Genomic DNA, 25,297 nt, shown 5'->3' on the forward strand with positions numbered 1-25,297 from the left:
TATGTCCCTCTACATCCCTCCATTATTAATTACTGCATTGTTATAATTTCTTAATATGCCTTGCTTATTCCATGTTCCCTGTCTTTTCTACTATTGCTTTTATTTATATGAATCATACAGAACAATATATTGCATATATATTTCCTTTTCTACTTTCCCTTCCTTGATGTATACTTTTATGAATTTTGTAGTTTCCTGTATACTGAATATTTGCTGTGTTTTATTGAAAGATTGCTATGAAATTTTATATAGTTTGTACACTTTATAGATTCTAACCTAATACTATAAATTATGTCATATGTTTAATCGATATATTTTTACTTGCTAATGATATTATGGATTAATTTTTGCTTATATATTACCATATTATTGCCTTCTGGATAAACCCCATACATTCTCCGAGAATTAAATGCTTTAATGGATTTTCTCTCTCCTTCATACTCAATTTAAAGCTAGCTTTCCATACTTTTGTACCTATGCTCCTATCTATATCATGATTTTTTCTTCTTTCTTTCTCTCAAACTCTCACATTTACCATTTTATGCTAAGCTTGATTATTTTATCACTCCATTTTTTTATCTCTTTTCCCTTTAAGTCTCATAAAACCATACTTTTTTACCTTTCAGCTTATGTGTGGATTTTTGTCAATCATACTTAATTGTCTGGCTTTCTTCTTTACATTAAGTATAAATTTGAGGTGGTCCCTTCTTCAGGTGTCTCTTGTTTTGTTGCTTTACCCCCAATATACTTGCTACTCTCCTCTGGCTGAGCTTCTCAAGCTCATTATGCCTTCTTCTATTATGATCCCCTGGAGGCCTACCTCTTCTTTCTTTATTTCTCACTTTTTCTTGCATGCAAATATCTTAAATTCTTCAACAGCTCCTTTTTACAAAATGGCTGTCTCTGATATCCTATCTACACTAACCTATGTCTCCTGGAATGTTAATGTCTACGACACCCTATCAAACAGAAGAAAATTTTCACTCATCTTAAAAAAATGAGACCATCAATTGTCTTTTTGCAGGAGACTCATATTCCCAATATATCTCATTTTTTGGGCCCCAAGAATTAAGAACATAAGTAGTCGCCTCCGCCGGGGCAGACCAGAGGTCCATCCCACCCAGCGGTCCGCTCACGCGGCGGCCCATCAGGCATATTGCCTGAGCAGCGGTCCCTGACTAATTTTATACCTACCTCTACACTTATCTCTAAACCTTCCACTGCTCTTATCTGTACCCCTCAATCCCTTTGTCCTCCAGGAACCTATCCAGGTCTTCCTTGAAACCCTGTACTGTGCTATTTCCTATCACGGCCTCCGGAAGGGTGTTCCATGTGTCCACCATCCTCTGTGTGAAAAATAATTTCCTTGCAATTGTTCTAAACCTGTCCCCCTTCAATTTCATCGAGTGTCCCCTTGTTCTTGTGGTTTCTTTCAAATTGAAAAATCTGTCCTTGTCAACCTTTTCGATGCCCCTCAGGATCTTGAAGGTCTCTATCATATCTCCTCTGAGTCTCCGCTTTTCCAGGGAGAACAGCCCCAGCTTCTTCAGTCTGTCAGTGTATGTAAGGTTTTCCATACCCTTAATCAGTTTAGTTGCTCTTCTCTGGACTCCCTCAAGCATTGCCATGTCCTTTTTGAGGTACGGTGACCAGTACTGTACACAGTATTCCAGATGCGGGCGCACCATAGCCCGGTACAGTGGCAGGATGACTTCCTTCGTTCTGGTCGAGATACCCTTCTTAATGATACCTAACATTTGGTTTGCTTTCCTCGAGGCTGTGGCGCACTGTGCCGACGCCTTCAATGTCGTGTCTACCATCACTCCCAGGTCTCTTTCCAGCTTACTGACCCCTAGGTTTGATCCCCCCATTTTGTAAGTGAACATCAGGTTCCTTCTCCCTATATGCATGACCTTGCATTTCCCTACGTTGAAGCTCATTTGCCACTTTTTCGCCCATTCTTCCAGTGTCGTAAGATCCCTTTGGAGATCCTCGCAATCTACCGTGGTTTCAACCTTGCTGAATAGTTTGGTGTCATCTGCGAATTTGATGACCTCACATTTTGTTCCCGCCTCCAGGTCGTCAATGAATATGTTAAACAGGAGCGGTCCCAGCACTGACCCTTGAGGAACCCCGCTCGTGACCCCTTGCCAGTCCGAGTAGTGGCCCTTTACACCAACCCTCTGCTTCCTGTCTGCCAGCCAGTTTTTGATCCATCGGTGGACCTCCCCTCGCACCCCGTGATTCCATAGCTTCCTGAGCAACCACTCATGTGGTACCTTATCGAAGGCTTTCTGGAAGTCTAGGTAAATTATGTCTATGGGTTCACCTTTGTCCACCTGGCTATTTACCCCCTCAAAGAAGTACAACAAGTTTGTGAGGCACGACCTACCCTTGCAGAACCCATGCTGGCTCGACCTTAGCTGTCCATTTTTTTTTATATGATCACAGATGCTGTCCTTAATCAGTGCCTCCATCATCTTTCCCGGGACCGATGTGAGGCTCACTTAATTGGCTAACTTATATTGCTGACTCTCCAGCAAATGGTAGAAAGCATGGAGTTACAATCTTATCTCATGAAAACGTCTCTTTTCAGCTATTAGAATCAAAGCATGACTCAGATGGTAGATGGCTTATAGCTAAAGCATGGATTTATTCGCAGGAGGTTCTCCTTATAAATATCTATGCCCCCAATACTGACTCCTGAGTTTTTCATACAACTCTTTCAATCCATCTCAGAATTTGATCCACTTCCTATTATACTTGCTGGTGATTTCAATTTGCCTCTAGACTCGTGGCTTGATAGACATTCCTCGTCCTCTATTCTCCCTTCTAAAGCTACTGTTACTCTTCATTCCCTTATTAAGCATTATGACCTGACTGAACCCTGGAGACTTCAGCATCCAGAAGATAGAGATTATACATATTTCTCTTCACCACATAACAGCTATTCTAGAATAGATTATTTTTTAATTTCTTCCTCATTGGTCCCTAACTTAATGGCCACCAATATTAATACTATACTTATTTCAGACCATGCTCCAGTATCTATTACATTACAATGGTCTTTTACTCGACCTACCAGATCCCCCATATGGAGACTTTCTAATAATATTCTGCTCGATGATACTGCTAAACAAAGAATTGCGAAGTTTATAGATAAATTCTTTCTATTCAATATGTCTGACTCCTTGGACGCGCTAACAATTTGGGAGGCTTTTAAAGTTTCCCTTGGAGGCGAACTAATCTCTATTCAAGCTTACCAAACAAAACAAAATAGACTAGAACTTCTCAATCTTGATTCTCAAATTAAAAGTCAAGAACAGGCTTTCTATGCCTCTAATGATAAAAACCTTTTACCTGAAATATATAAATTGAAGTACCGTATTTTCACACATATAACGCGCGCGTTATACGCGTTTTTACCTACCGCGCATACCCCTCGCGCATTATACGTGTGAGCGCGGTATACAAAAGTTTTTTTACATAGTTCCCACCCCCGCCCGACGCCCGATTCACCCCCCCAGCAGGACCGCTCGCACCCCCACCCCAAACGACCGCTCGCACGGGCTCCCACCCACACCCGCATCCACGATCGGAGCAAGAGGGAGCCCAAGCCCTCTTGCCCGGCCAACTCCCCGACAATATCGGGCCAGGAGGGAGCCCAAACCCTCCTGGCCACGGCGACCCCCTACCCCCACCCCGCACTACATTACGGGCAGGAGGGATCCCAGGCCCTCCTGCCCTCGACGCAAACCCCCCTCCCTCCAACGATTGCCCCCCCCAAAGAACCTCCGACCGCCCCCCCCCAGCCGACCCGCGACCCCCCTGGCCGACCCCCACGACACCCCCACCCCCCTTCCCCGTACCTTTTGTAGTTGGCCGGACAGACGGGAGCCAAACCCGCCTGTCCGGCAGGCAGCCAACGACGGAATGAGGCCGGATTGGCCCATCCGTCCCAAAGCTCCGCCTACTGGTGGGGCCTAGGCGCGTGGGCCAATCAGAATAGGCCCTGGAGCCTTAGGTCCCACCTGGGGGCGCGGCCTGAGGCACATGGACCCAACCCGACCATGTGCCTCAGGCCGCGCCCCCAGGTGGGACCTAAGGCTCCAGGGCCTATTCTGATTGGCCCACGCGCCTTAGGCCCCACCAGTAGGCGGAGCTTTGGGACGGATGGGCCAATCCGGCCTCATTCCGTCGTTGGCTGCCTGCTGGACAGGCGGGTTTGGCTCCCGTCTGTCCCAACTACACAAAGGTATGGGGAAGGCGGGTGGGGGTGTCGTGGGGGTCGGCCAGGGGGGTCACGGGTCTTTATAGTGCTCATGCCTAACTCATTGTCTTTATAGTGCTCATGCCTAACTCAGGGTTACCCGTGTGTCCATTTTTGCGTGCGTGTGTGTACACGCGCCGGAATGAGATATTGTCATCACAACAGCCCGATTCAGCCCTTCCCTGCAGCAATCAATACAGATAAGTGATGGCAGTAACTTTCCGTGTCGCTGACACAGCTGAAACCTGAACACAGTAACTCATTTGAGTTCGCTGCACAGTCTCTTCTCGTGGGCTCTTATTAGACTCTCTGCTGTGTCTTCCAGAAGGGAGGATATTTAGTGGGCAAGCCATAAGCTTCTAATAAAAGCATTTATGAGGGGGCGGTCGGAGGTTCTTGGGGGGGGCGGTCGTTGGAGGGAGGGGGGTTTGCGTCGAGGGCAGGAGGGCCTGGGATCCCTCCTGCCCATAATGTAGTGCGGGGTGGGGGTAGGGGGTCTCCGTGGCCAGGAGGGTTTGGGCTCCCTTCTGGCCCGATATTGTCGGGGAGTCGGCGGTCCTTCGGGGTGGGGGTGCGAGTGGTCCTGCCGGGGGGGGGGGCAGGGCAGGGCAGGGCGGGTAAACGGAGAGTCGGGGAGGGCGAAAGGAGAGTCGGGGTGGCCAGAGGAGAGTCGGGACGGGCGAAAGGACAGTCGGGCAGCATGCGCGTTATACGCGTGAGCGCGGTATACAAAAGTTTTTGTACATAAAATCGTGGTTTCTGCGCGCTATACCCGTGTGCGCGTTTCACACGGGTGCGCGTTATCTGCGTGAAAATACGGTATTCATATAATAAACTGGCTAGTCTTGCTACGCAACAAGATATTTTCCTGACTTCTACTAAATATTATGTAGAAATGAATAAAAGTAGCAAAATGCTGGCTAACTATCTTAAAAGGAAACGGATTAAAATACAGATCCCAACTATAAAGACCTCTGATGGGAAACTTCTCTCCTCATATTCTGATATCTCCACTGCCTTTTACTCCTTTTACTCTAAGCTTTATTCTTCGGAAACAGCAAATACCCATGATTGCATTAATCAATTTTTGACTTCTTTGAAATCTCCTAAACTCACTTCAACTGATTGTAACTCCCTTCAAAAACCGTTTGATATTACTGAAATAGTGACCTCCATAAAACACCTCTCTTCTGGGAAGTCTCCTGGCTTAGATGGAATCACAGTGGAATTCTACAAATCCTTCCAGAATAAACTATCCCCTGTACTCACATCTCTGTTTAATTTTTTGAATCCCCAAAGGATTTCTACTAGTCACTTTCTAGATGCTGTAATTACTGTTCTCCCCAAACCACACAAAGATCCACAACAAATTCCCAACTATAGACCAATCTCACTTTTAAATGTAGATTACAAAATATATGCCACAGCTCTTTCTCATAGACTTCAAAAACATATTAGTAGTATTATTTCCCCACATCAAATTGGTTTTATGCCGGGCAGACTCATAACCGATAACTCTCGTTTTTTTTTTTCATTTGGCATCTATTGCTCATTCTTTTAAAGATCCTTGTCTAGCCCTCCTTAGATGCAGAAAAAGTGTTCAATAGAGTGGAATGGCCCCACTTGTTCCAAACTATGCAATGGTTTATGCAATGGAATATGTCCAAATTCTCTACTCTAACCCTAAAGCCGCCATCATAACCAATAACGTTTTGTCACCTTTTTTTACCCTACAACGAGGTACCCGACAGGGTTGCCCCCTCTCGCCCTATCTTTTTAACTTGGCTCTTGAGCCTCTCCTATTAACCATTAATTCCCACGAAGACATCTCAGGCATTCTCCGTAATAATACTGAATATAAACTATCGGCATATGCAGATGATGTGCTCCTTTACCTCACTAAACCCAATCACTCCCTTCCTACCCTCTTTGAACTGATACAATCCTTTTCTTCATTCTCAGGTTACAAAATTAATAAACAAAAAACAGAAGTATTACATTACATTGGTGACTTCTATTCCGCCTGTACCTTGCAGTTCTAGGCGGATCACAGTATAAGATAGCTGGACATTTCCAGGAAGTTACAAATTACAGTATAAGATAGCTGGACATTTCCAGGAAGTTACAATTTAGGGGGCGCTTACACAGTAGATGCAGAGGACGCTTACACAGTTGATGCAGGGGGAGTTACAATTTTGGGGGCGTTAACTAGTGGAGGCGAAGGGGAGAAAATTGAGGAAGGGGGAGAATTGATGATTACTAGAAGGGAAGAAGAAGTTTAGGGTTGGTTACTTGATAGGATCCTTGGGGAGATATTAGTGGAGGGGTAAGAGGTCAGCGGTAGTTTGCGTAGAGGGGGGAGGATGCGAGGGGGGATGTGAAGGTTGTATAGTCTTTTTGAATAGCAAAGTTTTGATTTCTTTTCGGAATGATTTAAAGTCACTTGAAGTTGTCAACAGGTTGGTAATGGAGGGGTCCAGCTTTGCTGTTTGCATTGCTAGGAGGCCGTTGTACATTTTTTTACGCTGAGTTTCCTTAAGTGGAGGATGGGAGAATAGGATATGGGTTCTTCTTAGTCTGGAAATGCGGTTATGATTTAGACGGTTGTTGAGGTAGGTGGGTGCTGTTCCGTTTATTGCTTTGAATAATATACGATAAAATTTGAATTGGATTCGAGCTCGTATCGGTTGCCAGTGTGAGTCTTGGTAGGCATTAGTGATATGGTCAAATTTTCCGAGTGAATAGATCAGCCTGAGAGCTGTATTTTGAATGGTCTGTAGTTGGTTTGTCAAGATTGTAGGGCATGGAAGGTAGAGGATATTGCTATATTCCATTAGTCCTAGGATAAGGGATTGGACTATGGTCTTTTTCGAAGAATTTTCTTATTTTTCGTAGGTTGCGCATGGTGAAAAATGCTTTATGAGTGGTTTTGTTGATTTGGAGCTGCATTGTGCAGCATCTATCTATTGACACTCCAAGGATTTTGAGAGAGGGCTGTATGGGGTATTTGGTGACGTTTATTTCTAGTTCTATTGTGAATGGGGTTTTGTCCTTTTCAAGTTGTAGAAATTTTGTTTTGTCCGAGTTCAGTTTCAGTTTGTGGTCTAGCATCCAGTCTTCCACTGCTTTCAGTGTTATATTTAGGTTGCCTAACGAGGTGGGGTCTTGGGTGTCGAAGGGAAGGAGTATGGTTATATCATCGGCGTAGCTGAAAGATGTTACATTTAGGATATCTAGAGTGAAGCCAAGGGAGGATATGAAGAGGTTGAAGAGCATAGGCGACAGCAGTGATCCCTGTGGGACTCCACAGAGGTTAGACCAGGGGTCCGATTTGTGGTCGTTTGACTTGACTCTGTAGGTTCTTGTTTTTAGGAATCCTTGGAACCAGTTGTATACCACTCCTGAGATCCCTAAGGCGTCTAATATCTGAAGTAGCATGGTGTGGTCTACCAGGTCGAATGCCGCTGAGAGATCGAGTTGAATTAGCAGCATTCTTCTTCCTTTACTAAAGTGCTGTCTAGCTGTGTCTAGTAGCGTTGCTAATAGTGTCTCTGTACTGTAGCTGAATCTGAATCCTGATTGAGAGGGGTGAAGTATGTTGTGGTCTTCTTGGTAGTCGGTGAGGTATTGTGCTACTAGTCCTTCATTATTTTAACGTATAGTGGGATTGAGGCGATGGGTCTATAGTTAGAGGGGGAATCTATTGGGCCTTTGAGATTTTTCAATAGAGGGGTGATTATAATCTCACCTAGTTCAGGTGGGAATTGACCTTCCGTGAGTGTGATTTGAATCCATTGCATGAGGTTGGCTCTGAATTTAGGGGTAGCGTTTGTTAGGAGATATGAGGGACAGTTATTCAAGTCACATGATACTTTGCTATATTTTTTGTAGAGACGGTCCATATCAGACCGTTGAACTAGTGGGAAGGTGGTCCAGGCCCTGTCGGCTGCTATGGGTTCTTCTGTAGTAGGTTTTGTTACAATTTTGTTGTGGTATGTTGATGAGTTATTGAAAGTGGATCTGATTGTGGTGATCTTGTTTTTGTAGTGGTCAGCTAGTTGGGAGGCTGTTGGTGGGTGGTTTCCTTGAGTGGCTAAGAGAGGCTTGGTGTCGGTAACGTTCTTTACTAGTTTGAAGAGCATTTTAGTGTCTGGGGTTTCGGTGCCAACTAGTTTGGAGTGGTAGGCTTTCCGCTTTTCATTAAGTTTGATCTTGTATTGTTTGAATAGGTTTCTCCATTCAACTTTGGTTAGTTCTTGGTTTTGCTTTTTCCAGGCTCTTTCGAGTTGTCTACAGCGCCTTTTTAGTTGAAGAAGTTCGGTGTTGAACCATTTGTCGGATGGTCTGCAAATTCTGTTTTTAGGTTTCAATGGGGCTAGTTCATTCAGTGTTGTTTCGCTTAAGGAGTGCCAGTGGCGTATGATTTCTATAGGATCTGTGGAGCCTATTGCAGCGTCTATTTTGTCCCAGAAAGTAGTTGGTTTGATTTATTTGCGAGTTATGTAGGAGGTTTTGTGAGGTACAGGTTTGTTGTTACTTTGTGCCCAATTGATATTGAAGGTATATTTGTAGTGGTCTGACCAGAGGGAGGGATGCCAGGTACCATTGGAGATGTGGATATCTGGTGTGTGGGAGTTTTGGGTTGTGTATGCTGCGATATCAAGTTGGTGGCCTTTATCATGCGTGGGTTGGGGGTTAAGGATTTGGTAGGATAGTGCATTGAGGTATGAGAGAAGATCTTCGACATGTTTTGAGGAGTATTCTTCTAGGTGTAGATTAATGTCTCCGAGGAGCAAGTTATGTGTTGAGTTTAGAGAGTTCTGGAAGATGAAGTCTTCGATTCATGTTTGGAGGTGTTCCATTTGCCTGGTGTAATGTAGCAAAGAAGGCAAGTCAAGGTACCTGTGAGAGTGTGGTCGGATAGTTGGCAGGCTAGAAGGTCCAGGTGGGGGGAAGAGCGTTTATCCAGGACTTTCAGGTTAAGGTTGTTTTTTACTAGAATAGCCAGTACTCCCCCTCGCTTGTTTTGTCGACAGACTAGTTCTAGTTTGTATCCTCTGGGGCAGAATTCGATTATGCGTGGGTCTGAGTCAGAGGTTAGTCAGGTTTCGGCTAAGAAGAGGCAGCCTAATTGTTCTTTAGTTATCCAGTCCTTGATTAGGTCTGCCTTTGGGCTAATTGATCTTATGTTCATGTATGCACAGGCTAATGAGGTGAATTTTGTGTGAGGAGTGGAGGTTATCTTTGGGTGGAGGAGGTTTCTAGGAAGTGTCCAAGGTTTTTGAGTTGTTGTCTTGGGCTTTGGAGGTGGCCTTTTTCCCCAGATGGGGGGGATGCTTTCGTAGGTTGCCGATGGGCTGGATATAAGATTTCTGGGGGAGAGAGGTTTCCTGGATGATTGGATTTGTCTGTAAGCTGCTATCACTGTTGGGATTGGGGGTATGTGGTAGCCTACTATTTTCCAGTTTGTTAGGAGTAGGGAGAGCAGTAAGAGGACCAGTATGAGCCTAGCTGTGCTGGTTGCCATCGCTGTTATGTGGGGGGCGTTTGTATGAGAGGGTGATCTTTGCCTTTTGTTCTTGTTAGGTTGGATCGTGTGTGAGAGGAGGTTCCTTGTCACTGGTTCTTGTTGGTTGGAACTGTAGTATTGCTCACTTGAGGGTAGTGTGCGGGTAGGAGAGTTGGCTGCTGGTGATTATGTGACTCTCTGCTGCATCACTTCGCAACGTCGCTTTGCAAGGTGCACGACAAAGGCGCCTTGCAGTTTTCCCTGTCTCGAGGGGGGGAGGGGCAGAGCGGGGCTCGCACGTTCATCTCTTTGGTGCGGGAGTCGATGTAGTAGGCTAATCATGCAGAGTTAGCTAATCATGCAAGAACTTATCAGATTTTCAGTCAGTTGGATAGACATGCAGAATAGAGGAACATGCAAATACTTATCAATTTTGTCAGTGGGTCCGTGGAGAGAGTATTCAAGGTTGGGAGGCAATCTTCCAAGAAGGAGACAGGTTTGCAGGGTTCTGCAATTTTGCAGAGAGGTATAAACAACTGTAGTAGATGTCTGGACTGTATCAGGATTGGTCTGCTTCCCGGCAGTCGCTTCCCAAGGCGCTCGCTGCGCGCCGTTGGCACTTCCTTCTTTAAAAAGTTTCCCCTGCTGGATCGGAGGAGGGGCGGAGCTGTGCTCTGCTCTGCCGCTGCTTGAGCCGGGCCGCTGGTATAGGTGTGGCCCTGGCTCTTCCTTCTTTAAAAAGTTTCCCCTGCTGGATCGGGGGAAGGGCAGAGCTGTGCTCTGCTCTGCCGCTGCTTGAGCCGGGCCGCTGGTATCGGTGCGGCCCCGGCGCTTCCTTCTTTAAAATGTTTCCCCTGCTGGATCGGGGGAGGGGCGGAGCTGTGCTCTGCTCTGCAGCTGCTTGAGCTGGGCCGCTGGTATTACCTCTCAATATACATTCTCACCCTGAATCGATCCAAGAATTTAACCTACTATGGTCCCCATCACATATTAAATACTTAGGAATCAACTTATACCCATCCTTACCTGCAACTATTAAACATAACAGTGACAATTTGGTTAGTACTCTTAAATCGCTGCTACAATCGTGGCATCCTCTTCATTTTCCTGGTGGGGTAGAATAGAAACAATTAAAATAGTGGTAGTGCCCAAAATCAACTTTATACTTAGCATGATCCCCCACCTATTTCCATCCTCTTTCTATAAACAGATAGATAAACATGTTTCTGCTTTTATTTGGAATCATAAGCCACCAAAAATTGCTCTTAGGAAACTTAAAGCCCCGAAAGACAAAGCGGGAGTCTTTATTCCAGATTTCCTAACATATCACAAAGTCTTTATACTACAACAAACCCGTCTATGGTTCACCTCCTCTAGTACCTCTCTTCCCCTCTGGCTACGACTTGAATATGCTCTGTATCCACTTCACTTGTTCCCCTAATATCTTCTACTGCCATACACCATAATACAGACCCTCTTGTTTCCCAATCTATTAAGTGTCTACTTGAACTTGATAATATACTAGATACACCTCTCAACCACTCAACATATATCTCCCTCTGGCATAACCTATCTTCTTATAAATAAAATGCCCATATTTTGGCGTGAATGGGCTGGCCTTGGTATTCGTTACTTAACAGATGTTTGTACTCCTACTTTGCAACTCCTGACTTTCTCCAAACTTCAGGATAAGTTTGGCCTACCGGCCTCGGCATTTTATCAATGGCTTCAGCTTTCCTCTATGATTAAAAAATCTAAAATTCTATTAACAAAAAAGATAGGAAACCTCACCATACTTCATCTTCTTCCCAAACTCTCTATTGCAGGCCATATTGCATCTCATATTTACAAAATTTTCATTGATTCACAGTCTATTGCCCACGTTCCCCTACAAAATTCTTGGGAATCAGATCTAAATTGCCAACTACAAGATCGCCAATGGGAAATTTTTTGGTCTAAAATGATTCGAACCATCTCCTCTGCTAATTCAATGCAATCTATGTTCTTCCTCCACCACAAAGTCAATTAGACCCCACAAAAATTACATGTTGCAGGCCTGTTACCATCAAACAAATGCTGGCATTGTAAAATACACCCGGGTACTCTATTGCATATGCTCATTGATTGTCCATATATACAAGATTTCTGGATCAAGATTTGGTCAATTATACAAAAAATTTTATACTTGATTCAGTTTTCTCCCCTACCATAGTTATATTTAAAGCAGAGACTGCTAGGCTTAATATACCGACATCCCAACACGCACACACACTTCTTATTATAGCTTTGCGACTTATACTATCTAACTGGAAATCACTAGATTTTCTCAACGAACACTACTGGTTTCAATCTGTCCTACTGCAACACGAACGTGAGATATTGATATCTGCAACCATGCCTCTCTCCGCCAAAGCCCATTCAAAATGGACTATCTTTAAAGATTACCTAGACTCTCTTTAATATTTTAACCTTACTATTATTATTAACATCCAATACATGCCTCTTTTCTCACTCTTCTTTCTTTTCTCCTCTCTTTTTTTTACTAGGCCTCCGGGGGACTCCCTCTCTTTTCTCCTTTTGCTTTAATTTTCTTCCCGCCCTTACCTTTTTCCTCTTTCCTTTTTCTTTCTTCCCTTTTTCCTATTTCTGTTTCTCCTCTCCTACCCATCCTCTGTCTCCCATTTCTTTTTCTGATTTTTACTACAACAAACGAAATATATTTCCAACATATGTTATCTCTTTTCCTCTTGTTGTACCAATAATTTTTGTATTTTAAATACTTTATTGTTCATTGAACTTAATATTGTTGAAAAATTACCTGTTATTCCTTTTTTCTTTGTATTATACTAAAAACTTTTATTAAAATTTCATGGGGGGAAAAAAACAAAATACAAAGCATATAAAAAGAAAAACATAGAAAAATAAGTCTTCAAAGAATCAGAAATAGGAAAGATCAATGACAAAAAAAGGCCTATACAAACAATTATAAACAGGTACTCAGAAATCAGCAGTCAGGAGGAATCAATGTCTAAAAAAAGCATTTACAAATAATTGTGTTTTAAGTAGTTTCCTAAATGTGCCTTTTTCACTACATTTCCTTAGCCACACATTTTCACCCCTGCACAACAATAGAACCCCAATGGGCAGATGAAAGCTGTCTTCTCTTTAGCATTCTTCTTCATGGGTATCTGGTAATACCTACTCTTGAAGCTTAAAACAGAGAATCGTGTTCTATACTTTAGATAGTCTAACAGAATGGCCTTTACTAATTTTTAAGTGAGGGCTTTTATGAGTCTAAAAAGGCTGAAGGAGAGCCAACAAATATCTTCCTTTTTAGGGCCATGACACCAATAATGCTTCTCAACATTCATTCCTACCAGAACGCCTGGCCTTGGTCACACATAATCCCTATGCAAATACAGGAACACATAAATGAAACCCTGAAAGCAGCATGTTTACTTTACTCACACTGGCCACAGCCTGAAGAGTGAAAGAGTGCAGCACTGGGAACAAGAAAGGTAAGAAAGTAGTGTATCCCGGTGAGGTGTGGGTGGGGAGTGGAGAATTCTGGACGGGCTGCACAAGAGGTCTTGGGAGGAACATCATTGGCTTGCAGGCATTGTATTGAAGACCACTGGTCTAACACATCATCTATCTTTGGTAATATGTACTGGAATGGTTTGGTTCATGTATTCAAGGTTTTATAGTTTATACACATGCATATGGATTTCAGGACTGTTTGATAATTCCAACTAGAGAATGGCACGGGGACAAATTTTCCCTGGAAAAGCGGAGACTTAGAGGAGATATGATAGAAACTTACAAGATCATGAAGGGTATAGAGAAGGTAGAGAGGGACAGATTCTTCAGACTGGCGGGGGCAACAAAGACTAGAGGGCACTTGGAAAAATTGAAGGGAGACAGATTCAGAACAAATGCTAGGACGTTCTTCTTCACTCAGAGGGTGGTGGACACCTGGAATGCGCTTCCAGAGGAGGTGGTAGAGCAGAGTACGATTTTGGGCTTCAAAATGGGCTTGGACAAGTTCCTGAAAGAAAAGGATTGAAGGGTACAATTAGAGGGTTACTATACAATACAAAAGTCTTTAGAGTAATAGATCACTTACAGGTCATTGACCTGGGGGGCCGCCGCGGGAGTGGACTGCTGGGCATGATGGACCCATGGTCTGACTCGGCAGAGGCGATGCTTATGTTCTTAAATTTTTCCCTGTCCCTGCAGGAACTCATTTTCCTGTCCCATCCCGGCGAGTTCTTTTCCTGTCCCTGCCCCATTCCTGCAAGCTCTGTCCTTATCTACATAAGAACATAAGTGTTTGAGGCTTGGGACAGGGACAGCATCAAAACTCATGGAGAACATACATTTTTTTAAAACTTTTCTTTGATTTTATTGAACCCTCCTTTTGTTCACTCCTTAAATGTCTCCTGTCCTATAAAATTGTAGTTCCTCCCTTTTTCCACTTGTTTCAAGTCAGTCTAGTTTAGTGAGAGTCCAGACATGTATTTTTTTGGGGGGTGGGGGTTGTTTTGTTTTGTGTCCCCCACTTTTTATTAAATTATTCTCTTCTAGTGAAGCTATTATAAACTATAAATACTCTTGTAGAAATAATTTTTATTTATATATCATCATAATAATCATCATTACCCATTCATCAATAAATATCCCCACATATAAATTTAGACATAAAACTTCACATCAGCAGGAGCCTATTCCTACTTCATCTAGATAAATTAACAAATTCACATGTACAAAATTCACACTCCATAGTCTGATTCTCACAACTTTTTATTGAAGTGCATCACTTAGAAATATTTAATAAGTGTTTGAATCAAATTTTAAATAAAACTTGAAAAATTTGTCCCCATGTCATTCTCTAATTTCAACATCCAGTACCTCTCACAAGCACTTTAAAAAAAAAAAATTCTTTATTTATTAAGTTTGAAATAACATAACAAGTATTACAACTTGAGCAGGAAAAATGGAAAAGAAAACAGTTAATAATTAACTATCACAAGATTAATTAAACATAAGAAAAAAGGATTCTGAGGAGCAAGAGAATGAGCGATCCAAGATGGCGGACGTGTAGCAGCAGCATCCAGGCTGTCTTTTTTTTTTTTTTTTTACTTCAAATTTACTGCTATTTGCAAGTTTCTGACTATGCCCCATACTAAGAGGAAAGGGGCCGTGAGGATATCTCAACCTGCAGCCCTTATCTCTTCACCAATGCAGCAGACACTTCAGCAGTTTTTAGAGCCACGGAACGCCGCCGACCCTCGAACCTCCCTTTGGCGGCAGACCTCCACGGTGGCTCTGAGTGAGGGAGCACTTGAGCCCTTGGATCTTGAGACATCCTTGTCACCGCCAACGATCTCTGTACCGCTCTGTCCAGTGGGCGGGCAGAGTGGCGACTTGTTCTCCAGAGGGGAGGAGGAGTTGCTTCGGAGCAGGTAGAGGGCGGAGCTACACTCTTGGCTGGAGAGTAGGGGAGTAAGAGCTCTGAGGGAACTGAAGCCTCAGGAAGAACTCCTGCTAACACCCTGGATATTGTCCTGGAGGCCATAAGGAGAATGGAAGAGAAGGTGGAGAAGACGGCTTCAGATGTTCAAGTATTTGTAACCAAAGTAGATTCCTTTACTTCAAATATTGAAAAAGTGAAACGAATGCTTAGAGAAGGTAAACTCTGAGACTATTACTTTGAAAAATGCCATTACTACTATAATTAGAGACCAGACTACTCTTTCACGCAAGATAGAAATGATTGAAAATTATAATCAACGTCTCAATTTAAGAGTACTGAATTGTCCAAAAATTCCTTCTATGTTAACGATAGATGTCTTTAAAAAATTTCTGGTGAATAATTTGTTTTTTTCCACCAGATAAATTACCACCTATAAGCAAGGCTTATTTTTTATCAACATCAAAAAAAAAATACTGGTTTGGAAGAAGTACTCGTCTCTGAAAATATAACACTTTCTGGGAATTTACCAGTTGAAATGGATTTACAAAATTTAACAGCAGTCTTGGAAGAATCTTTTACGGATGTAAAGGACAGAGCTACATTAATTGTAAACTTAATGTTTAAGCAAGATCTTAATTCAATTATGAGGTTATTCTTTAAAAAAATGGGTATACCTTTCTGTGGTCAACGTATATGGCTACACCATGATGTAACAAAACCGACACAAGAAAGGCGTAAGCTTTTTTTAACAATGCGAGAAGATACAAAGAAGTTGGGGGCTACTTTTACTTTAGCCTATCCTTGTAAATGTATAATTAAATATATGGGTCTAAAATATGTTTTTTATGCACCTGATCATCTAAGATCCTTTTAGGGGTTAATCAGAGGTGAAGAGTCTAGCACCAAAAAATAAAATCCAAGGAGTAGACATATTAAGCCTTTTTCTTAATTTATAATTTGTAATTTTTCTTTGATTACTCTCTGTAACTGGATCGTTCTTCTAATTTGAGGTCTATGAAAGAGTTATAACCATTAAGAATGGGTTCTGTTTTAATAGTAATGTGAATATTTCTTCTTTTGGTCTTTTTTACATAATGGATTATGACTCTGTATTGTTTTAACAAGTTGTATTACTTGTGAATAATATGATAATGAATAAAAATAAAATTTAAAAAAATAAAAGAAAAAGGATTCTATCCTTCTTAGACCTCAACCAAATTATTAAGAGGAGAACAAGGAAAAAACTAAAGGCTTAACGGTGGCTCCTACAATCAATTATCACTTCATTTAAAACTCTGGAGGTCTTCTTTAAGTCCAGAAAAGACCGCAAATGGTCAGGAACAAAAAAAGTATATTTTATCCCTGCGTATTTAATGAGGCACTTGCATGGATAAATCAGTTGAAAAGTCGCTCCAATCTCTAGTTTCTTGCCTCATTACAAGGAAAAATTCATTATTCACATCAGGGAATATCCATAATCGTTGTCCAAAAAATGGAATTTGTGATTTACAAAAGTATAGTTTTAAAACTGAATTTATATCTTGCTGAAAAATAAAAGAAACAAGCAGACTAGCTCTGTCTTCAATTGTAGATATTGTTGATTCCAACATTTCCGAGATGTTTCCCAAGTCCATTGTAATTTGTTGTGTTTGATTCTCCATTCCTGGGTTGCTCCCTGGCTTTTTTGAGGCAGGCAGATAATAAATCTTATTTAAAGGAGGTATAGTCTTGGGAGCATAGCCAAGATTTTGTATTAAATATTTTCTGAACAATTTTACTTCAGAAATTTCCACAGACCTCGGGAAATTTAACAGTCTGAGATTGAGCCTTCTGTTGAATTCTATTTGCTCTATTTCTCTGTGTACCATTAATTTGTCCTTAACCAAAGCATCTACTGCTGATTTTAAAGTGGTTATATCCTCAGTTAACACAGAGAATCTACTTTCCTTACCAAGTCCGCTGTTTCTTGGGCAGATTTTTGAATTGTTCTGTCCATTTTGTGGAGAATTTTCCAGACGTCCAACAGAGTTACCTCCATCTGGTTTGAAGCAGAACCTGCAACCCAGCTGATTTCACCTTCTCCACGAGATCTATATCTGCCTGCAGCCACCTTGGCATTGGGTCCGCTCTGCAAATCGGGTGTCTCACTCGCGGGACACGGAGAAGCATTCGGGCCCAGAGGCGACAAAGAAACTTTCGGCTCCAGTGTGGCTGCCATGGCCCCAGGCGCCAGCACAAGCGAGCCTCATTCTCCGAAAGGTGTAGGAGTCCTGGCGGTGAAGTCCAGAGTTATCTGGCGCAAGGGCATTGAAGCATCTGCCGGTAAGGGTCCCGTCCAGACTGCGCCTTTGAGCTTGGTGTGAGGCATCATAGAAAGAAAAGCTAGAGCCCTAGTGGAAAGGAAATTGCTCCAGACTAATGCTCACCACTCGCCGCCATCTTGGCCATGCCCCCACTGTCACAAGCACTTTTTAATATCTTCTGTGTTCCCTGGGGCCAACCATCTTGATTTCTCTTGACAGGGGCATAGATCAGGCAGAGGATGTTCTACTCCTTTAGCCAAGCTACATCCCTCTCCTGTGTTAAGAATACATTTATAGTCCTATCAATTCATTGCAGATTATAACAATGTTAACTAACAAAATAATGTTGGTAAAATAAACAATAATTAAAACAAATTTTATGTTGCCCCCATTCAGCTGAGAAGGGAACTGCAGCCGTATGTCACCTCAATTTAGTTACTAATGGCTAAGTTACCTCAGACTGAGTACATCTTTTCAGGAGTGGGGTGGAACAAGAGATCACCAACCAACTGGTTAGGAGTGCTTTTAAGTGTTTACAGGATCCTCACAAACATAATCACTTTGGTGTAATGATGGAAACGACACTTTTAAAGTGCAAAAAGATGTATTTATTGCACTGAATAGAATCAAAAACATTAACACCAATTAATACCATTTTCAATTTCTAATTAAAACTAACTCTAGATTCACTAAGCCCATGGATCCGATCCGATCCGTGGGCGATCCAATCCGTGCTATTGGAGGCACACCCCAAACTGACTACATGGATCACTGAAGAGTAATGAACAGACCATCTTCATTGCCTGTAGATCGTCTGCACATGCACTTGCTCTGTAGCAAAACTTTTCTTTTTTAATTTTTAGCAATGTTTGTTCTTTATTTTACTCACCAGCCATCCTGGTTCTCTTCAAGCCCACGCTGGCGGCCGTGCCAGCTCTCTCTGCTCTCTCAGCTGACTCAGTTTTTCTGTACTGTAACAGGAGATCGAAATGAAGTCTGTGCTGCCCTGACTCCTGCTCTCTGCCGCCTTCCCCACAGTGCAGCCCCACTTTAAACCCACAGGCTCGCATTGTGGGGAAAGGCGGCAGAGAGCAGGAGAGTAAGGGTGGCAAGAACAGGAGAGTCGGGGCGCTGATTCATTTCGGGGCAGAGAGCAGATGCAGGCATTTCTCCAATAAGTGAAACAAATAGCAGGATCTTGTTAACTATTAACGTGGATTGCCTTCTTTAGAGCCAAAAGGATTTTTTTTTTTACAAACTTTAAGGAGTTTTTCAGCTGGTTTGGAAAAGAGGGCAGCAGCGAGCAGGGTTTTTGATGCAGGGCAGGGATTTGAGAGCAGGAAAAGATGTGAGCGACTGGTCCTCAGCAGTCACTTCTTTTTTGATTGGCCAGCCCAGTCGGTGTTCCTTAAATTGTTTAGTGAATCACTGCCTTCCTATATTTGCATGCCATTTCCCTCATTTGAATGTGCGGATTGGATCAGAGGTTGATGGGCACCAAGTTTAGTGAATCGGGTCAGTACATGATCGCAAACACGATTAGTGGGCTTAGTGAATCTAGCCCTAAATAAACTAAATAACTAATTAAAAATCTAAAGGGTAAAAGGCAAAAATCTCTCTCATTAACTTTTAAACTTTCATTGAAATAGCTGTGTGTGCTTTCTTTCTATCCTAGAACTGGATCCAGTGGTATAAATTACCAAATTTAACTGAACTCCAGTTTACCCTTAAAGAATAGTAGAATAAGGATTCATATCCCATACAATTTCAGATAAGTACTGTATGAACCAAATCAATATCAAACTTTACTTTAAGTTTAACTATAAAATATGTATTCTGTGTTAGCTTTGTATCTTTCCATTTCTCTTTTTCAGATTTCTCTGGAGCAGAGTTCAAAACTTCTTCTGGGTAAGTATGTATGTATTGTAATGTATGTTTGTGTAACAGCCTCTCTGTAGTGTTTAAATATTCCTTTCTTTTTTCTTTACTTATATTTTCTTCAAGCTCTCTTGATTTTCATTTGTCTTGTAATCTTCATCTGTGATATTTCTTTGGTGTCTTCACCATTTTAAGCCATCTTAAATAAAATAAATGGAGAGAGTCTTCCTTCTTATATATATTTGCTCTTTTATATCAGCCTGCCATTCTCAGACCACCTAAATATTGTATCCCCTAAACAAAAAATAAAATAAATTTGTTCACCACTGACTGATATTCTGGCTCTGCTTATTTACTTTTCCCTGTAATAACTATCAGAAGAGTTAGCGTCCTCTTCTCTGGAATCTTCAGCTGCTACACATACAGCTTTACTGAGGGCCCTTTTTACAAAGTCATGGTAGCAAATTCCAGCATGGCAAATGTGACACAGACAGAATTGAATGGGCTATGTTGCATTTGTTGCATGGGAATCACTACCATGGCTTTATAAAAGGGTCAAATCAAACACATATTCATCAAAGTTCAGAGTTACTAAATGTTCCTCAATTTAAAATTGGTTTCTTTCAAACGAGATGGCAAATTGCCTGGTCCAAGTCAAACCAGCTTCTGTTACAAAACAGATCAGAATTTTAATTTTATCTTAAAATAAATGTAATTTACTGTCAGCCACTCACTCTGGCTAGCTGTCTTAAAAATATTAATTTGGAAATAAATGGTTTTACTAGCCACACAGGACCTGATTCTATAAACAGCACCTAAGAATGCCTACATTGTAGGTGCCACTTGGTGCAGTTGTCAATCAACCGCTAGGTGTCCTTTATATAATCCCACCTAGCGGTGCCTAGGCATACTGAGGCATCACTAGGCATTCTAAAGGCATCCTATAGGTTTTCTTGGCCTAATTTACTGGCTGCTAACTAGGACACCTAGCGATACTTGTCAACCGTACCTATTCTCTGCTACTAACCATGCCTACTTTTCAGATTGGCATTGTTAGGTATTGGAGGGTGCCTTGACTTAGGAATTGCTAGGCATCCTAAGAATTTCATGTGGAACTCTTAATTGGTGATTTTTTTTATCGTCTGAAAACTGGCGCAGTCAATTACCATGCCAATTAAGCCAATAAAAAAAGTTGTGTGTGGATTCCAAACATGTTGCTAGGCATCCTTGATTAGTGTTTTTTCAGAATCTGACCCACACTGTCTTTGAGATCAGAGTATTCTCTCACTTTAAAATTCTTCAGAGTTCCAAATCTGACAGAACTTTTTCCTACAAGTAATCTTGGTATAGTGAGGGTGAATGATGCTCGGGGTGGTGGCACCCCTTCCCTGCCCTCTTCTTCACCCACCCCTCACTCCTTCCTGACCCATCTTCCTTCCCCCTGTACCTCTTTAATTTTCCAGCAGGATTAGTATCATGAACTTGTTGCCCGTGTCATGTCAGCTCTCCCTGATGTCACTTCCTAGGCGTGGGACTCAGAAGTGATGTCAGAGAGAGCCGACACCGACGCGGGCAGCAAGTTCATGATACTAATCCTGCTGGAAAATTAAAGAGGTACGAGGAAAGAGGGGGTCGGGAATCAGTGAGGGGATGAAGGAAGACAGGTTTCAGCACCCCCAAGAAGACAGCGCCTGGGGAGGACCATCCCCTGTTCATCCTTACTATGCCACTGCATCTCACCCATCAATTTCTTTATTATTTCTCTCAAAAGCTTTCTTATATATAGACAGAAAGTGCAGCCTTCCTCTGTCCTCTGTTGCTCTCCTCAACTAACTTTTGCTGGGTTCCTTTCTTGAGCAATGTAGCCAATCAGAACACTGCTTATGTAAGAGATTATGTACTTACCCTGGTAAGCTCTTTTCCAGTAGGTAGGTGAGATACTCTAGACAGCTGGGTTATTTCCCCATACCCACATGCTACATAAGGAATCCACTATGGATTTTTCACTCTGGTGTACTTCACTGTGTAGTTTAGTGCCCTCTATAGTTAGTACCCAAGCACCGAGGCAAACCCATTATACTTAAAGAAGAGCCACCTGTAGAAATAGGCTAAGCAAATTGTTCTACTCAAAACTAAATAAATAGTGCCATTAACCACCAACATTGGCTTCAATGGAACTCAGAAACTACTCCTCAATAAATGGAACATATATACAAAGTCTTCCAAACCCTCAAGGGCTGACAGGCATCCAAGAATCAGCTTGGAGAAGCATAACAGACTGATAACTGTAAGCAGATGCAGGAAGGACAGGGCGGGGAGCCTAGAATATCTCACCTATCTACTGGAAAAGAGCTTACCAGGATAAGTACATAATCTCTTTTTTGACTGCAATAGGTGAGACATTCTAGACAGCTGGGATATACAAAAGCAGTCCCCAAAATTGCTAGGATGGGCTCGTTGTGCTGGCCCTTAGGCCAAGGACCTGAAAGCTGAGTCCTAACTTGCAGCTACATCCATGCTATAGAACTTGGCAAACGTGAAGAGAAGACCACGTTGCCACCCTGCAAATCACTTTGGGAAAGACAGATCTAGCTTCAGCCTATGAAGAAGCCACACTCCTGGTAGAATGTGCCTTGATGAAACAAGAGACTGCTGCTCAGAAAGAATGTAGGCTGATGAAATGGATCCATCTAGAAATCATGGCCTTGGAAGCAGGAGCACCCCACTTAACAATGAGCCAGCACAAACAAATGGTCAGAGAGATGAAACTCGGCAACCTCCAAATAACACAGAAGAATTCTGTGCACATCCAGTTTCTTCAGACGATCCTGTGTCCTGGAACCTGGAGACTGAAAAGGCTTCCTTAATAACATGGAAAGCCCAAACCACCTTCAGAAGGAAGGAAACATCCAAAGGGAAACTCCAGCCTCCAAAATGTGGTGGAAATGAACTTAGGAAGACAAAGCCTTTAGTTCCAACACACGTTGCATTGAATGAATGGCAACCAGAAAATTGTCTGGCACATCAAGTCCAAGAGGGAAGTATCTTAAAGGGGCTCAAAAAGAGCCTTGGTAAGGCTAGATAGCACCAGGTTAAGATCCCAGGAAGAGCAAGACTGATTAACCTGCGGTCTGACATGAGCCCCCTTCAGAAAATCAGAGACATCAGATGAGACTTCCACAAGGACCAACACTCCTGGGATCTAAAAATGAGAGAGAGAGAGCTCGGTCACCTAGACTCAAAGACAAGTCACATCAAAGCCTTTATCCAGACCACTGGGACTCACAGGGAAGCCACAGTAAGGCCATTATCCAAACCAGCCTCAAGAAAGGCAAGAAGCAGCAAGATCGGAACTAAATATGGATCCACCTGGTCTTGGGTGCACCAATATTTGAAGGCCATCCTCATCTTAGACGACTTCTTAGACTTGAGAAGAGTATCAACAACCAGGGCAGAAAATCTTTATGTAATGTGTTCAACAGCCATGCCAGAAGAGACCCAGATCCTCCATGGCAACTGGCCCCTTTTGGAGAAGGTCAAGATAGGCGCTCAACCGAAGGCTGTGACCCACACGCAGACACAAAAAATCCATGTACCATGGTTTGCAAGGCCAATCTGGAGCCACTAGAGTGATGTGGCCTGAAGAGCCATGATCCTCTGGAATGACTCAACCGACCATCGGCCAAGGAGAAAAGACATACAAGAGATCTCCTGAGGCCATGGCTGCTTCCAGGCTCAGTTCTTTGACTGAATAAGCGATCCACTTTCTTGTTTCGTGCCATGGCCATGAGGCTGAATCAGATCCAGAGTCTGCTGAGGAAGTCTGCTTGAACGTTGTCCACACTCGACACATACGCTACTGTCAGTGCCAGGAAATGGCATTATGCCCAAAGCAAAAGAGCCAGAGAAGAGCTCTTGGTCCCTCCCCGGCAATTAACATAGGCTACTGCCATTGCATTGTTGAAGAAGACTCTGACCGCTTGGCCCTCCAGAGTCTTCTGCAATCTCATCAGAGCCAGACGAATGGCCCTGAGCTCCAACTGGTTGATGGACCATTTTCTCTGTGAAGGTGACCAACATCCCTGAACAGGACGATTGCAATGGCTCCCCAGCCCCGAAGGCTGGCATCTGTCACCACCATGATCCAGGATGCAATGTAGAGCAGTACGCCCCTGCAGCCACCAGTCCATACTTACTCGAGCCTCCAGAGTCCACAGTAGACAAGTCAGTGAAGGAACCATGGATCCTAGAACTTTAATCCCCGCCAACAGAGCCAACCACTTCAGAAGAGAAGAAATCTGGGCACACAGCTTCTGTCTATGAGCTACTGGCAAATGGACATAGCCCTGAACCATATTGAAGAGGACTCCCAAGTAATCTAGCGACTGCGTGGGTGTCAGATGTGTCTTCCTGAAGTTGACAATCCAGCCCAGGTCCTCCAGCACCTGGAGCACCTGCTCCACCATGAGGCTTCTCTCAGCCACCAAGGGAGCTCTGATCAGCAAGAGGGAACCTGTAGACCCATCTTTCGCAGGTAAGCTGCCACCACCGCCATCACTTAGCTGAAGGTCTGAGGTGCTATTGGCAGCCCAAAGGGCAGGACCAAGAACTTGCAATGCTGTTCCAGAACATGAAACCGCAGAAATTTGCAGTGGGCTGGAAAAATGGGGATGTACAATTATGCCTCAAGGCAAGAAACTCCCCTGGAGCCCCTACTGCAAAGACCAAACGCACTGCCTCTATGTAAAAGCGTGGAATTTTGACAGCCACATGCACTAGCTGAAGATCCAGAATAGGCCTCCAATCATCTGAGCCTTTCTTTGGCACAAGAAAACAGAGTATCTGCCCGTGTCTGAGCGGTCAGGCGGTACTGGTTTTATAGGCTGAACATCTAGCCAGCATTGAATGGTTGCCTGAACTCTGAGTGCATAATCCGGGCACCCCAAAGGAGAATCCACAAACCAATCTGACAGGCCTGGCAAATTACATCATGTAGCCTAACCGAAAATTGTGCAAGACCCACTGGCCTGACATGAGACGCATCCAGGCAGGAAGAAAGGCTGAGAACCGGCCCCCTATCCACAGAGGGGCATCCCTCAGCCTGTCGGCTTCATGACTTTCTGGCAGGGGGTGCAGAATGGGAGGTGAAAGGCTGGGAATGCTTGTAGCCCTTATACTATCATAGGGAGCTCTGTGAAAATCTATGTGACATGGCAGACAAATACGATCTGGAGCACAGTGAGCCATGAAAATTATAATGACCAGAACCCCAAGAGGGTTTGGGTCTACTATCAGGCATGGGCTTAGGGCTACAGTCTATTACAGAATCCATGAGATCATCCAGGCATTTGCTAAGCAACAATTGCCCCATAAAAGGCAGTTTAGCCCTTTAATGGCAGCTTTAAAGGCAGCTTAGGCTTTTAAAGTGGAATCACCAGTCCATTATCTGACCCAGAGCAATCGGTGGACCAAAATGTCATAGAAGGCATCCGCCATATAATCCGGTCCAGCCATCAGAAGTTGAGCAGGGGAAACCACCACTGCACTCAACAGTGTCTGCCGCCGAGAGGGATAGGCATGTGCTACAAAGACGTCACTAAAGTAGCTGCATCAAAACATTTCCTGAGGATCACGTGCATATATTGGGTCTTGCATATCCTTCAACACCACACCACCCCTACTGGGGAGAGGGGTGCTCCTGGTCACCTGCACCACCAAAGAAGCCACCTCGGCTGACCTAAAAGCTGCTGACACTCCTGTGCCAGAGGAAATAAGTGTGACAAAGCTCCAGAAATTTGAAGAGCATCCTCCGGAGAGTCAAACTGCTCCAGGACTAGAACGCCCATATCCAGACGTCAGCA

At 43.2% G+C, this 25,297-nt stretch overlaps 1 protein-coding gene across 6 annotated transcripts in view; it reads left to right on the forward strand.

Moving 5' to 3' along the window:
* The window catches only part of SLC35F3 (solute carrier family 35 member F3), a 391,027-nt gene that overhangs the window by 237,379 nt on the left and 128,351 nt on the right, over positions 1 to 25,297 (forward strand). The window contains exon 7 of one of the 6 annotated variants that reach the window (XM_033938619.1): positions 19,433 to 19,466. The exons of the other annotated variants lie outside the window; for them this stretch is intronic. The gene's annotated coding sequence lies outside the window, so the exon portion shown is untranslated. The remainder of the gene's footprint in view (positions 1 to 19,432; positions 19,467 to 25,297) is intronic. 6 annotated transcript variants of the gene reach the window in all.

This window comes from Geotrypetes seraphini, chromosome 3 (genome assembly GCF_902459505.1).
Source record: "Geotrypetes seraphini chromosome 3, aGeoSer1.1, whole genome shotgun sequence".
Lineage (NCBI taxonomy): Eukaryota > Metazoa > Chordata > Amphibia > Gymnophiona > Dermophiidae > Geotrypetes > Geotrypetes seraphini.